Source organism: Mobula birostris, chromosome 16, assembly GCF_030028105.1.
Source record: "Mobula birostris isolate sMobBir1 chromosome 16, sMobBir1.hap1, whole genome shotgun sequence".
In the NCBI taxonomy this organism is placed as follows: Eukaryota; Metazoa; Chordata; class Chondrichthyes; order Myliobatiformes; family Myliobatidae; genus Mobula; species Mobula birostris.
Genome location: NC_092385.1, coordinates 27,373,278 through 27,390,109, shown reverse-complemented (window position 1 = coordinate 27,390,109; position 16,832 = coordinate 27,373,278). Strand labels below are relative to the sequence as shown.

General features: G+C 40.1%; 1 protein-coding gene across 3 annotated transcripts in view; it reads left to right on the top strand.

Annotated features, from left to right (window-relative positions):
* The window catches only part of LOC140210856 (bis(5'-adenosyl)-triphosphatase-like), a 998,443-nt gene that overhangs the window by 840,399 nt on the left and 141,212 nt on the right, over positions 1-16,832 (top strand). The window contains exon 6 of one of the 3 annotated variants that reach the window (XR_011889312.1): positions 6,593-6,765. The exons of the other annotated variants lie outside the window; for them this stretch is intronic. The gene's annotated coding sequence lies outside the window, so the exon portion shown is untranslated. The remainder of the gene's footprint in view (positions 1-6,592; positions 6,766-16,832) is intronic. 3 annotated transcript variants of the gene reach the window in all.

The window sequence follows — 16,832 nt, the reverse complement described above, 5'->3', positions numbered from 1 at the left end:
TGTGTGCTGAATGACTGAAAGTGTGTGAGTTTCGGGGATTAAAATTTCATATAAATATGTCTCAAATTGGACAGGATTACACCATTTTATATGTTAATTTATGAATTTCTGACATAATGCAAGTCCGGAATCCTCAAGAGCAAAAGTACTTAAGCTGCCACAAAGATGCAAAAGTCGAGTGATGAGCATTCATACAACTCAGAAAATCCAAATGGTCAGGATTGGTTTTAGTGTTACATTTTACAGGATATTAGAGCAAATTAGGGACTAAGGCCCATTATAGCGTATACCAAGAATTTTACCCGTGAGACACTCAAGAGCCTATTTATTTTATCCTGGAAAAGGTTCAAAAATGCTGTTCTCTCATTGTGTTGCCTCTTACTCATTTCCAATTATATCTTGCCCATGGGGATTGATTAACTGTATATCATCCAACCTCTCTTCCTGGCCTTCATCACAGCTAACATCATTAAGACTCCCTTTAGCACAGGCACTCATCTTAAAATTTGCCAGTGTTACACTACTTCTGAATAAGAAAATAATCCTTCTATCCCTGTAAACTACTGTCCTGGTTTCTAACTTCAAAGCTAACCATATCCCAACTCTCTCCAAGTTCTGAACACTTTTCAATTTACATGCAATCTCGTTTAACCTGTAGCTCATCCTTGCTTTCAAATTACTTCATGGTCTTAACTGTCCTCAAGACTCCAGCCTCTATTGGTTTCCTCCCATATTCCAAAGATGTACCGGTTAGTAAGTTAATTAGTCATTGCGATTAGGCTAGGCTTAATTAGGTGGGTTTCTGAACAGTGGGGATCATTGGGCCAGAAGAGCCTGTTCCGCACAGTATTTCTAAAAAAACAAAATAAATAAAATCGGCTGATTATTTCCTTTAATCCCTCTGATAAACTGTGTTTCACTAATTCTGGCTTCTTACTTTTCTACATTTTAATTGAATATCCTGCCATTAACTTCCAAGACCATAGGTACTGGGATTTATTTCATAAACCTACCCACGTCATTATCCCTTTTAAGTCACTGCTCAAAATCTTCGAACAGCATTTCCCAATATTGCCTATGTACTTTGTATCATATAGTTGTTTGATGAAGTTCATGTGAAGCTTTTAGGATGCTTTACAATTTCACATCTGCTAAAGGCAAGTTATTGTTGTTTCAAATTCATTAGAGAGCACGTTAATTCAAACCCAATGATGTTTTCCTAATTGTCACAAACGGGAACCAAAAGGTGTATTGTGGTTTGAAGAAGGGAATATAATATTAATGGAAAATTTTGATTTAATTACTTTAAACAGATGATTGTTTATAAAGTGGAATTGACAGCTTAGGGAGGCAGTGGAGATTGACAGTGTGAAGAGATAATTGGTTGGATAATTAAATGAGTGGGTGATTGATGCATATTTGTTTTTGGGGCTGGCTGGATGAACTGCAGAATCAGTTTCTAGTGCTTTACTTTCAGAAATCATCAAAGTCAGCCATGACTAACTTGCTTGTGCCTTCCCCCTCTGAGTCAGAAGACCGTGGGTTCAACTCCCATACCAGAAACTTGAGCACAAGAAAACTTAGAGTGAGCTCCTGTGTAATATTGAAAGAATACGTAACTTCCCGGCTGTCATGTGAGACTCATGATCTGAATGCTTACTTAAGTTAAAAGAACCATAACACTACTTCAAAGAAGAACAGGAGAATTAGTCTTGATGTCCTGGTCAGCATTTCATCACTCAATGCACATCACAAAATGAGATCATGTAGTCATTTTATTTTGATATTTGAGAGCCCTTTCTATGCACAAAAAGGATGGTACGTTACCTTTATTAGACCGACTATACTGCAAAGGCACTTCATAGACTGTAAAGCATTTTGATGACTTCAGGCTGTGAAAGGTGTTATATTCCTTGATTGCATTTTTTGATCAGTAGTGTAATTTTAGGCAGGTGCCTTAAGAAAGTAAAGAATTGGATGAAATGTGCACACCAGCAATCAAAGGATTTCATATTTGTATTTCATTAATCTACAGAAAACAGGAATGCATTCTCACATTTATTTCCTTTAGTTTGTGCAAAATTCATTATGCTTCACATCAGATTTGTTTGCTTGGTGCTCTGGGGGCAAACTGAGTCAGCCTATCACAATCATTCATCACACAAAGGTTAACAATGTTAGAAGATCTATTTGTAATTAGTAAAACTTTGAAGCTTTGGGGACTGCGCATAATTACATAGTGCTGGAAAAAGGCATGTAACCAGCCTAACAGCTGTTACAGTGAAATTTGGCTTTGTTACAGATTAAGGCACAACAGGAAATACATATCTGACTTTTACAGTGAATGAATGGAAGTTTGATGGGAGGAAGGTGTAGGGTGTAACATATGCATTGTTCAGCTTTACTCTGTGCATATTTTTTTAAAAAACTGCTTGTTCTTTATTATATTGTTATCACTTGCAGAGCATTATTTCCATAGCAACAATTCTGTGGCTGAATGCTGTCTTGATAAGGCAGAGTCAGCAAGAAAGGGAGAGTGAAGAGCAGTCAGAAACGATTAAGATCACTTCCTCCTGCTTAAATTTTATTGACTTGGATGCAACATTTTAAAACTATACCATTTCAGTAAACAGAGAAATAAATGGAAGCATGCTTGAGAAGTTTCCTTCAAAGATTTATTAATATTAATAAAGTGCTTGTTAACTGATCTGTACTAATATGTTGCTCCTTTTCAATTAAAATTTGGCTTCTCCATTTGCACTGTAGATTAAATTAAATTTTATTCAATATCTCACAACAATATTGCCTTTATTATTTGCGAACTGTTGGTATCTACTCATTTAAAAATGTCTTAACTTTGATTTTCAGCTTGTTTTGTTTTGGAAGACTATTTGATCAATATTGAGGGAATCAATGAATATAGGGTTAGTTCTGAAGTGTACTGAACGGTAGACCAAGCAAGAGGGGTCAAAGGATCTACTTCTGCTTCTATTTCTTTTGTTACTTGGGTTTTTAATGTTCAGATCAAAGCAAATCTGATGGCAGATTTGTTGTTGGCACTCCGTGTGCATTGCCACACACATGGAAGATACTGGACATGCCCTGTGAGGTCAAATAGCATGCATACTTGTCAAAAGGAACTTACAGTGTCCATAGACAGCATGGGCTTTGAACACTAAAAGAAGGTTTTCTTTATCTACGGAGATCTTAAAGCATAGACTACTTTGTCTTATGAATAATTGAACCAGAAACAATTTCTTCTTTTAAGGATACCTGAATAGTTTTGACACAGACGATGGTGTAGTGTTATACTGATCGATTCAAAATGGAATTAGTGTTGGATTGCTCCAGAAAATTGCTTTGAAGCAAATGCAAAAGGCCAAAAGGCCTTCCTTTCTGGTGTAAAATTATCTCTATCTAAGATATTCCATCCTTCCATTTTTAGAGCTCTATTCACTTTAAATATGTCTCTTCACTGATGGATTGGCAATGTGTATTCTTTGAAATGTTGGGTTAGCCAGTATACGTTTTCTTATGGCAGCTTTGTGCTGCAAATCGGCTGTAACTATTCATGAGGAAATAATAGTAGTACGCCGTTGTAAGAGAGAGCACGCCAAGGTTTACTTGGCCAGAAAGTGCTTTCCAAAAGTTATCATCTTATTACATTTTCAAGCTGCTGATTCAGAAGACAGCAATACTGAAATTCTGAATCATGAGTTTAAATTTGTGTCTGCCACCCAGTCAGTTGGTAAAAATAAATGTTCACTATTTTATTTAGGACAAGAGAAAGGAATACAAAAGATGTTACCATCAAGCAAAAACAAAATTCTGACAGTGTCAACATGAGGTTGCTGTAGTTTATTGAGCAATGTTATTTTTAATGGTGGAGGTGACTACAGGAAGATCAAGTGGGTTGTGAATTTACAATAGCTGCGTCCTGAATCACTCCACTGGGATTTTTATAAGAGTATACTGGCATAACTATCTCTATGGAGAGGAATCAAAGTTTTGCCTGTTATAAAATCAGCGATGATTGACCTGTTTCCCATCACCCTTACCAGTACTGCATCATATTCAGCCTGGGCAGGTATTGTGCATTTGTTGCACATGAGTAAACAATTCCTGATGAAAAAGTAGCTTTGACACATTTAGAAGTAGATCATAAAGCTAATGCTCACTTTGTTGCTCTGCTACTTCATATTTTGAGAAACGGTGAGGTTCTTGGAATTTTTCATGGTATAATATACAAACGTTTGTATTTTGCTCAGAAGCCAGTGGTGACCTTTCCATCTGAACTATGAATATCAGGGCTACACGGTATCTCTAGAGTGCAAGGGACCTAGTGAAATGTACCAGTTATGATTTTGTTACTGACAAACAGTAGTTAGTGACATGTAACTTTTTTATTTTATTCATTTCTGGGCTAAGGCGCATTGATGGCAAATTTGGCATTGTGATTGTTAATCAAAAATACATTGCTGTCTTCAACCACTGCAATCTTTTTTTTAACAAAGGTATTCCAGCAGCACTGTCAGGTAGAAACCTGTAGAATTTTAGCCCAGCGATAACGAAGAAAGAGAAATTTATGTTCAAGTCAGGATGGTGTAGGTCATGGAAGTGAACTGGAAGGGAATGGTGTTCCAATGTTTGTGCTGTGTCAAAGCCCTCACAACTTGCTGAGAGTGATATACGTAAAACATAACTGCAGCCACAGTTGAGTGGTGGTGGAGACAGTGACTGTAGAAGCTTGTGGTTACAATAACAACTATGAGATTTGCTCAGTCCTACACGACACTTAACTCCTTCAGTGTTGTTGCAACTGAAGAAGTTACAGGGAATGACAGATTATTATTTATCATACTCCTCACCCAAAAAGGCCTTGGGAAGTCAGCAGCAAACTCCTGACCTGAACCAGCTCCAGAAACCGGACCATTTATGCACTTCAGATTCTTATGAATGATGACTTTTTCAGAAATGTCATGGTGGAGAACTTAGTGATTGGAGTGCTCTTGAAGGTTAAAGGGAGCTCATTAAGATCCATTTGGTTGCAGTGGGCTACACTTTTTCAGTGGGAAGAAGGTGAAATGGATCCCTGTTAATTGTGTCGAGGTAAGCACATATTGGTAATTGGGTGCTTCTTAATCTTTCCAATCAAATAACCAGGCAGCATAGATTAATAAATGAGCTCCTCTGTTACTATCATTCTGATGCATTTTAGCTTCACTTTTATAAATTTCCATGGAACCATTGACACAGTTGTTTGCTGTTACTTCTCTCTTCATGTTTAGCTGAATGGGACTGCTTGAAAAATTCCTCACATCGCAACGTAATTACAACAAAAGATCTCAGGCAGTGGCTGCTTTCCGATTTCATGTTGTTACCTGTGATGTCCCCCAAGGATCAGCCTTTGGTTCTCTTTTCAACATCTTGGACATGCCTCAAACTCATCATCTGAAGTCATGGCAGCAGTTTCCATACAAAAACTAACAATACAGGCTCCACCACTCAACCGCCTTTCCCAGCTCCACCATATGGAAGGTGTTTTACTGTTATCAGTTTTGAATGCTATTTGACCATTCTGCCCTTGGCCGTGTAGTTCTCAAGAATGCAGGGTTATACTCGTGGAATAAAAACATCATTCAGATCTGTGAAGAGAAAGTATAATCATGGCATGAGATACAAAATCTGTTGACTTGGTAGTTATCAGCACAAGAACAAGCATGAGCTATACTTCTGAATCATTTCAGTGTAGCTCTGGGCTCCATCTATTCTTACAATGTAGTAACACAGGAGGTTCATTTCTGATGGAGATAAAATTATTGAATAACACAGCACAGACAGAGTCCAGTCTGTGTGTTGTCTTGGTCCAAGCACTTTGTTCCAAACTCCTGTGGCTTTTGCATGGCCACAGATCTTAAACTCTTTACATTATTTATCCAGTTCCCTCTAGAGTGTTTTTTTTAACTGACTCAAATTCCACTGCATCTTGGAGCATTGTTTCTTTTTAGATTGCTGCGTTAAAACTTGTTCCTCAACATGATGCTTGTTCTTTAGTCAATTCTCTTCATGTTTTCTCATCATTGACCCCTTTCTACCACTGGGGTATTTCTCCTTATTCACTCTATCAAAACCTGTTGTGATTTTGAAAACTTTTGTTTTCCTTTATTTTATGAAGTAACTTGCTAGTCTTTGTACAGCCCTGGGGTTTATTCTAGTGCACTTAGTTATAAAGGAAATGCTGTAAGTCCATCACCACCAAGACTACATGTCATCTCCTAAGCTTTCTTCCTGTAGCCACCAGCTTCTCAATAAAACTCACTCAAGTGTAATACCCTAACTGTCTCTGCACAACTTTGGTAAATGGTCTTTCCTGCTGTTCTTGGTCTGTTGATAATTATTTATGTGTTCACATTTATTTAAGTTTGATTATTGACGTTTGCACATGTGACCATTCTGCTAATTGTTGATTACCCATGGCTGTCTGCACTATTGTCTCATAAGTTGTTGGTTGCTATTGTGTTGTCTGTTATGGTACTGTAACTTCATCCACCTGTTCCACCGTTGAGGTCTTGATTGGATTGTTCTTTGTCAGGGACCTCACCCTCGAGCTTACCGCCATGGGTGACCCTACCAGGAACATAGCTGCAGATGGCATCGCTCTCGGGATCTCAGGACCACACAAGCTCCTCTACCGCGACAAGGTGACAATCCACGGAGAAGTCTGTCTAGTGTTTTATGCTTGGCACCATACCACAAGCATTTCTGGTATGTTTCACACACTGGCAATAAGGTGATTCTGATTCAGATTCTGAAGACATGAATTCAAATCCCATCACTTCGGTGAATTCTGTTGATGGTCAGTGAGGAGGAAATGTTGTTAACAATCCTCAGTGATTGAGGGCTGCCAATGATAAAGTTGCAAAGGGACGTGCAGAGGCCCAGTTTTTGAAGTTTGCTGGATGGAATGATTATGTTGAGCACTGAGCTGTAGACAATGAACAGCAGCCAGATGTATGAGTTCCTGTGGTCCAGGTGGTCCAGATGAGAGTGAAGAGCCAGAGGAATCATGTCTGCTGCGGCCTGTTGTGGCAATAGGTAAATTGAATTGAATTTTTATGGCAGTATGCCTAACCTTTGAGTTATGAAGGTTGTGTGTGGTTTTAAATTGTGTATTCTAGATTACTGTGTATAAAGTCAAATCTGGGTTTTATATGCATCTTGAATTTGTCATGCCATCCTGAAAGTGTATACAGTATATGAACCACCACCACCCCACACAGAGTCTGTTTCTACAGCAGCTTTAAAATTGTAGTACTTAATTCAATTTATATCCTATTATCCTTTCTACCAAAATATCTCAGTCCTGCAACTTTCTGTATTAAATTGAATTTACTCTATTCAGTCCACGTTCTCCTGAAATCTGTTGCAGGTTTTCTTTTTGTTCGCTATATTTTTGAGTTTTGTGTAAACTGCAGTCTATGAAATTATGATCTGTATTGCTAAATTCAGATCACTAATATGTATCGGAAACACAGTGATCCTAATACATATTCCTGGAGCACACCACTGTTTAGCCGCCTCCATTTTGCTGCTTTGTTGCTGATGATTGATGACTCGTGTCAATGACGGCAGTATGATATCACTGAGCTACTGCTCTCAACAAAATAGCCCTGTTTTAGACTGTGGATTCAATATCACCAGAAAATGACAGATTAGGTTGAAACCCGAGCGTCACATTTTGTTGGGCTAGAGTATTAATAATCTCTGATTTTTTTTTCCCCTCACAAAGAAGAAACAACACCATTCCTGCAAGTATTAGTACCCTGTGTTATTTTGTCACTTCACCACAGAATCTGGATCATTTACCAAGTTAGTCCTCTGTGAAAGTTCGGCAGTGATAAATGGATTGTCACTACAGTGATAAAGCCATGCTACAATAATTTCTAAAATTGCAACATAATTTATGTTTATAGTCTAAAATTAGAATTCTTAGATAAACTTTGGGCTTGAATAGATACAGCTTAAAAAGAACTACTGTGTGTACACTGAATGTGCTACTCACAGAAATGAATACATGACATTGAATATCTTTGAATCTCTCCACTGATTTACCACATGCTCCTGGTAAAATTTCCAAGTACAGAAACTGCTTCAGCACAGTTCCCACTATTTTATAGAAGTGCTTTTTTCCCAGATGTTCATAGCATTTGCTTTGAGATTGATTTAAATAGATTTGATGTAATCATGTGTACAGTGTACCAACAAAAACTCCCTTTAGATGGCAGATAATGATCTATTTTTTTACTTTTGTTTGGGTATTCTCCCTCAAATGAAAGTGAGTTATTCTAGGGTATATTTGAATATGAGATGCAGAAATTTTAAGTGCAATTTAATCCCTTTCAGCAGCAATTTTTGTTCTAATTTACTCCTGCCCTTATTTAATGATTTGGTCATTAAAGCCAACCAGAGAGAGCAGTTAGGATTGACGGTAATGACTGCTCATTTTTAGAAATACATTGTAAGCAGTAACACATCAGTTGTTTGTGCTAACACAAACTCAACACTGGTAAATTCCCTGGATGCCACGTGGACTGCTCGTTTCTGTGCCTGCTTAATTTATTTTATACCATAGGTATTTAAATCAAATGTAGAATCCACATTCTAACATTTCAGCAGCAGTGGCTTTTTATTTCACAGTCTTCATGTCCAAATTGGTTCATTTTACTCTTTCAATAGACATAAGTACAGATTTGGGGAAAGAGCTTAGACCATAGAACACAGAATATAGTGCAATACAGCACAGGAACACCCCACAATGCATACCAAACTAATTAATGTAGATTATGCATACAGTACATAGATTTATAATTTGGAATGCTCTGCTTGGAAGTGTGGTAGAAGTAAATCCAATTATAATTTTTGGAAAGAAATTAGGTAAATATTTGAAAGGAAAATATTTATATAAGTACAACCAAGACTACAGTGAACTGTCAGGACAGCAGAAAAGATCATTAGCTGCGGTCTACCATTACTACAGGACTTGCATATGTCCAGAACAAGGAAGCGGGTTGGAAAAATCATTGCGGACATGACTTGCCCAGAAACTGCCTTTTCCAAAAGCTCCCTTCTAGGAAGCGCGAGTGGGCTGTTAAAACAAAAACTTCACGCCATCTGAAAAGTTTTTCCCCTGGCAGTTAATCTGATCAACCATTCTAGTTAACCGCCCCAACCCACACCCCCCCCCCACCGCCATTTATTACCTCAGTCAGTGTGCTGCAAACACTTTTCATAACGTTTTCACATAGTAAATACATTCTGGTATTTACGCACATTTTATTCCATATCTGTATTTCTAACATTATTTTTATATAAGTCTTTATTCTTTATAATTGTTAAAAGTCATTTTAGTTGCATGTTGCGCCAAAACACCACAGCAAATTTCCCATACCATGAGTATAATTCCTCTCTTCTACCTCCGAAAGCTGCCCTCCTTGCTTAGGTTGCAGACTGATCTGAGTAACAAATCTCTGCACTGTCTGAACCACCTTTCACAAATAGGATGCCTCGCATCATTAACTGCCCTTACCTGTTATAATATCCTGGAGCTGCTCTCTATCTCATCTGCTGAAAGCTGCATTTGTCAATATCGTCTTTTGCTTTGAAGAAAATGCAACTGATAACATTCTTTCATTCAAAGTGCATTAAAATGATTATTTTAGCTTGCATTACATAGCATTACATATTATTGTGGAATGAGTAAAATGTGTCTATTTCAAAGTTGCAAAAACCGTATGTAATAAATGATTCAAAAGAAATGGAAAACTACATGGCAGAACAAAAATTAATATGATTTCTGGTTTAATTTGAAGTAAAGGCATGCCATGTTATTAATTCCAGTTGTCTGCCCCTTCAGACTAATGTGTGAGAAGTCCTCATTGCTCGGTCACACTTTGTTGTTGACCAACATTTTGCTGTTGCTCTCTCAGAGGAGAACTACAGACTCGATTACTAAATCATTCGGGATAAAACCAGAGTAAATATTTTTTTAGGTATTAGGGTGGCGAGGCAGCTTTGCGGCAATGTGAATACCTGCCTTTCAGAGAACTCGGCAACAGCAGCAAAGCCCAACTATGCCACTCTTTTTCAGCATGGAAGTTTTGCTGACCTTCCTAATGCAGCAGTGAGCAGCAAGTTGTGACATGTGGCTTAGATTAGCTGTAATGGTCTGGAATGACACTGTGACCAGAAAATGGAACCTGAACGTGACCTTAACCTCCACAAATAAAGGGCCATAGACACATGCCATCCTATATTTGAGGTTCCAGTCACAAACCTCAATGAAGGCAAAAAAAAATCAGTCTGAGTTTTTTGTCCTTCAAAAAGCAGGATATCAAGCAAAATAGAATTAATAAAAGCTGGAGTGAGAATAGTCATTCTTCAGGCACCCAGTTGAAAATCAGACTGGAGATGAATTTTTGGTGTTGTGCTACTCTTTGTATCATTGAGGGGAATTTCATTCCGGGGAAAGAAAGTCTTGAGCTAATGAAAATCTCATTGGAAAACCAGGAGTTGAATTTCCCATTAATGTTCAGAGGCCCAAGAAGGACACCATATTGCTGTGCTGGATTAAGTCTATTTTTAAACACACGCTTGTGAGATGGAAGGTCGAGGCCATTGTTTATATTGTGAAAGGAAGCGTCTTTTTTAAGGGGAAAGCAGGAATGAAAAATACTTTGATTGTTCAGTAATTTTGGTGCATTTATTTCATTAAAAGGTGTGGTTATAATAACTGGGAAACTTAAATTTCATTGTGCATCAGCAGCGGCAACTGAACTCGATGGAGTGCTTCTTGCAGGTCAGAGGCGGTTATTTAAAACGAGAGCTTCGCGGGCATTAGTCCATTGTGCGGGGCCTGTCAGCAGTGGCAACTGAGCTCGACGAATAAGGGTGCAGAAGAGATAAGTGGAGTGGCCATTGTCAGGATAGGCCAGTGGCGAGAGTAGAAGCGACAGGTTTTGGCTCATTCAGACTTCAGCGAAAGTGGGCTTCGACAAGGTAAGTGAGTAGGGGGACTTTGTTTTTGGTTTTTCTTCGCATTTTTTCGAGGAATAGAGAGTATGTCGGTAGGATTAGTATTCTGCTCTGTTGTGTCGGATGTGGGAATCCTGGGAATCTTCCAGTCTCCTAGATGGCCATATCTGCACCAGGTGCACCAAGGTGCAGCTCCTGAGAGAGACTGTGTTAGGGATCTGGAGCTGCAGCTTGATGACCTACAGCGTATTGGGGAGAGTGAACAGGAGATGGAGAGGAGCTACAGGGAGTTAGTCACCCCGAGGCTGCAGGAGTTAGATAAGTGGGTGACTGTCAGGGAAGTGAAGGAAAGAGCTCAGATAGTAGAGAGCACCCCTGTGGCCATCCCCCTCAGTAATCACTATCTCATTTTGGATGCAGTTGAGTGGGGGGTGATCTGACAGAGGATGACTACGGCGATCGGGTCTCTGGCACTGAGCCTGGTTCAGTGGTGCAGAAGGGAAAGAGGAAGATGAGGAATGCGGTAGTCATAGGGGATTCCATAGTGAGAGGAACAGACGGGAAGTTCTGTCAGTCTGATAGAGATACCCACATGGTGTGTTGCCTCCCAGGTGTCAGTGTACAGGATGTCTTGGACCGGGTGCAGAGTATTCTGAAGAAAGAGGGTGAACAACCAGAAGTCTTGGTACATGTTGGTACCAATGACATTGGTAGAAAAAAAGAGGAGGTCCTGAAGAGAGAATTTAGGGAGTTAGGTAGGAAGCTGAAAACAGGACCTCTAGGGTAGTAATCTCAGGATTGCTGCCTGTGCCACGTGCTAGCGAGTGCAAGAATAGCATGCTCAGGCATATTAATGTGAGGCTGAGAGACTGGTATAGGGGCAGGGCTTCAGATTCCTGGATCACTGGGGCCTCTTCTGGGGGAGGTACGACCTGTACACAAAGGACGGGTTACACCTGAACCCAAACGGGTCCAATATCTTAGTGGGCACATTTAATAGAGCTGTTAGGGAGGGTTTAAACTTATTTGGCAGCGGGATGGGAACCAGAGTGATAAGGTTGAGGAAGGGGAAAACAGAAATAAATCAAAGATAGCGTGCAACAGAGATAATAGGAACAACAGGCAGGAGATGAGGCTTAATCGTAGGCAGTGGCATGAGTTACAGGGCAATAGAGGTGTGGTGCAGTTAAAACAGAAAGCAACAAATACTGGATTGGAAGTGTTATATCTGAATGCAAGCAGCATAATGAATAAAATGGACAATCTTGAAATTCAGCTACAGATTGGCAGATATGACGTTGTGGCTGTCTCTGAAACTTGGCGAAAGGATGGCTACCATTGGGAGCTGAACGTCCAAGGATATAAGATGTATCAGAAAGATAGGTTAGTAGGCAGAGGCGGTGCTGTGGCCCTATGTATAAGAAATAATATTAAATTATTAGAAAGAGATGACATAGGATTGGAAGGTATAGAGTCTCTACGGGTTGAGTTCAGAAATGGCAAGGGTAAAAGGACCCTAATGGCAGTTGTATACAGGCCTGCAAACAGCAGCCGGGATGTGAATTACACATTACAGCAGGAGATAGAAAAGGTGTGTCAGAAAGGCAATGTCATGATAATTGTTGGGGATTTTAACATGAAAGTGGATTGGGAAAACCAGATCAGTACTGGACCTCAAGAGAGAGAACTTGTAGAATGTCTAAGGGATGGCTTTTTAGAACAGCTTGTTGTTGAGCCCACTAGGGGATCGGCTGTACTGGATTGGGTGTTGTGCAATGATCCGGAGGTGATAAGAGAGTTTAAGGTTAAGGAACCCTTAGGGAACAGTGATCACAATATGATCGAGTTCACATTGAAATTTGAGAGGGAAAAGATAAAATCCAATGTGTCGGTATTTCAGTGGAATAAAGGAAATTACAATGGCATGAGAGTGGAACTGGCCAAAGTTGACTAGAAAGGGATATTTGCAGGAAGGACAGCAGAGCAGCAATGGCTGGAGTTTCTGCAATAAATGAGGGAAATGCAAGACAGATATATTCCAAATAAGAAGAAATTTTCAAAGGGAAGAAGGACACTACCGTGCCTGACAAGTGAAGTCAGAGCCAAAGTAAAAGCAAAAGAGAAGGCATACAAGGAAGCCAGAGCTAGTGGGAAGATAGAGGATTGGGAAGCTTTTAAAAACTTTCAGAAGGAAACTAAGAAGGTCATTAGGAAGGAAAAGATGAATTATGAAAGGAAGCTGGTGACTAATATCAAAGAAGAAACTAAAACTTTTCTAAGTATTGTTACGTACCCCGTAACTGGGTTGCCAAACCAGCAGAAATGGAACACTCATTGGAGTCTGGATTACTAGGAACTAATAAAGTTTTATTAAAGAAATAAGTAATACAGTACACTAACTGTAAGGATATAAATGTAACAGGTTAGCAATAATAGTATACACATATAAACAGAAATAGGGTAATAGCAATCAACCAAGCTCTATCGCAGTCTAGGGGTAAAATGATCAGTCTTAAGGTGAAGCAGAGTTCAGTTCAGTCTAGTGCAGTTCGAAGTAGTCTCTGTTGTTGTACCGTTGGGGGGGGGGGGAGAGAGAGAGAGTGAGAAATGCAGTTGGTTTCAGGCAAACCTTTCGATGCCTTCTGATCCAGCTGTGGTCACCGACAGTGACCCCTCCGTTCCGGATGTGATCGTTCTTCCATGGTGAACCCGGCACCGAGGCAAGGGTGGACACACACCAGGTTCCCACCGATCGTACCTTTACACCCTGTGAGCCTCTGACCGATTCCAGCTAACCGGTCTCCAAACTCCCACCAACTTGTGGGGCACACTGCTCTTTCCAGGGTCTCATGGCGTGTGTGTGGTGCCTTAGCAAACCTGCTATTTTTATCCCCCTGATGGGGTATCACCTCTCCATCAAACTTCAAACAGTTCAGGTTCAAAGCAAATGGTCTGTGGCAGATGCCAACATCTGAATTGTGTCTCCTCCTTGTTAATCTCTCTCTTCTCTCTTATTAGCATTTTGAATGTTTCTCCATTGTCTTTCATTATCTCTCTCATTAGCATCATCTGTTCTGCAGCCCTGCTTGGCTTCACACATGACAGTATATAAAAGGGTAAAAGGGAGTCAAGGGTAGTTATAGGACCAATACAAAATGATGCTGGGGATATTGTAATGAAAGATTCAGAGATGGCAGAGGATCTGAATGCGTATTTTGCATCGGTCTTCACAATGGAAAATGTCTGCAGTATACCAGTCAATCAAGAATGTCAGGGAAGTGAAGTATGTGTAATGAAAATTACGACTGAGAAGGTGCTCAGGAAGCTTAATGGTCTGAGGGTGGATAAATCTCCTGGACCTGAAGGAACGCACCCTCGGGTTCTGAAGGAAGTAGCTGGAGAGACTTGTGGAGGCATTAACAATGACCTTTCAAGAATCGATGGATAATACCGGATGACTGGAAAATTGCAAATGTTACTCTGCTGTTTAAGAAGGGTGGGAGGCAACAGAAAGGAAACTATAGATCTGTTAGCCTGACATCAGTGGTTGGGAAGTTGTTGGAATTGATTGTTAGGAATGAGATTACAGAGTACCTGGAGGCACATGACAAGATAGGCCAAAGCCAGCATGGTTTCCTGAAAGGAAAATCCTACCTGACAAACCCACTGCAATCCTTTGAGGAAATTACAAACAGGGTAGACAAAGGAGATGCAGTAGATGTGGTGTACTTGCATTTCAAGAAGGCCTTTGACAAGGTGCCGCACATGAGGCTGCTTAGCAAGATAAGAGCCCATGGAATTACAGGGGAGTTACTAGCATGGGTGGAGCATTGGCTGGTCGACTGAAAAACAAAGAGTGGGAATAAAGGGATCCTATTCTGGCTGGCTGCTGGTTACCAGTGGAGTTCCACAGGGGTTGGTGTTGGGACTGCTGCTTTTTACGATGTGTGTCAATGATTTGGATTACGGTATAAATGGATTTGTGGCTAAATTTGCCGATGATACAAAGATAGGTGGAGGAGCAGGTAGTGTTGAGGAAACAGAGAGACTGCAGAGAGACTTAGATAGTTTAGGGGAATGGACAAAGAAGTGGCAAATGAAATACAATGTTGGAAAGTGCACTTTGGTGGAAGAAATAAATGGGCAGATTATTATTTAAATAGGGAGAGAATTCAAAATGCAGAGATGTAAGGGGACTTGGGAGTCCTTGTGCAAGATACCCTAAAGGTTAACCTCCAGGTTGAGACGGTTGTGAATGTTGGCATTCATTTCTAGAGGTATAGAATACAAGAGCAGGGATGTGATGTTGAGGTTCCATAAGGCAATCGTGAGACCACACTTGGAGTATTGTGTGCAGTTTTGGGCTCCTTATTTTAGAAAGGATATACTGACATTGGAGAGGGTTCAGAGAAGATTCACAAGAATGATTCCAGGATTGAAAAGGTTACCATATGAGGAACGTCTGTCTGGTAGCTCTTGGGCTATATTCCCTGGAGTTCAGGAGAATGAGGGGGATCTCATAGAAACATTCCGAATATTAAAAGGCCTGAACAAATTAGATATGGCAAAGTTATTTCCCATGGTAGGGGATAGGGCATGAGGGCGCGACTTCAGGATTGAAGGACATCCATTTAGAATAGAGATGCAGAAAAATTACTTTAGTGAGAGGATGGTAAATTTGTGGAATTTGTGCCCATGAGCGGCTGTGGAGGCCAAGTCATTGGGTGTATTTAAGGCAGAGATAGGTAGGTTCTTGAACAGCCAAGGAATCAAAGGGAACGTGTGAAGGCAGGGGAGTGGGAACGACTGGAAGTATTGGATCAGCCCATGATTGAATGGCAGAGCAGACTCGATGGACTGAATGGCCTACTTCTGCTCCAACAGTGGCATGCAAAGGTTTGGGCACCCCGGTCAAAGTTTCTGTTACTGTGAATAGTTAAGTGAGTAGAAGATGAACTGATCTCCAAAAGTCATAAAGTTAAAGATGAAACATTCTTTTCAACATTTTAAGCAAGATTAGTGTATTATTTTTGTTTTGCACAATTTTAGAGTGAAAAAAGGAAAGGAGGACCATGCAAAAGTTTGGGCACCCCAAGAGATTTGAGCTCTCAGATAACTTTTACCAAGGTCTCAGAACTTAATCAGCTGGTTAGGCCTATGGCTTGTTCACAGTCATCATTGGGAAAGGCCAGGTGACACAAATTTCAAAGCTTTATAAATACCCTGACTCCTCAAACTTTGTCCCAACAATCAACAGCTGCCTAGCACTCTGAAAATTAAAATAAATGATGCCCACAAAGCAGGAGAAGGCTATAAGAAGAGAGCAAAGTGTTTTCAGGTAGCTGTATCCTCAGTTTGTAATGTAATTAAGAAATAGCAGTTAACAGGAACGGTGGAGGTCTGGAAGACCAAGAAAACTTTCTGAGTGAACTGCTCGTAGGATTGCTAGAAAGACAAATCAAAACCCCCATTTGACTGCAAAAGACCATCAGGAAGGTTTAGCAGACTCTGGAATGGTGGTGCACTGTTCTACTGTGCAGCAACACCTGCACAAATATGACCCTCGTGGAAGAGTCATCAGAAGAAAACATTTCCTGCGTCTTCACCACAAAATTCAGCGTCAGAAGTTTGCAAAGGACCATCTAAATAAACCTAATGCATTTTGGAAACAAGTCCTGTGGACTGAGGAAGTTAAAGTAGAACTTCTTGACCGCAATGAGCAAAGGTATGTTTGGAGAAAAAAGGGTGCAGAATTTCATGAAAAGAACATCTCTCCAACTGTTAAGCACAGGGGTGGATCG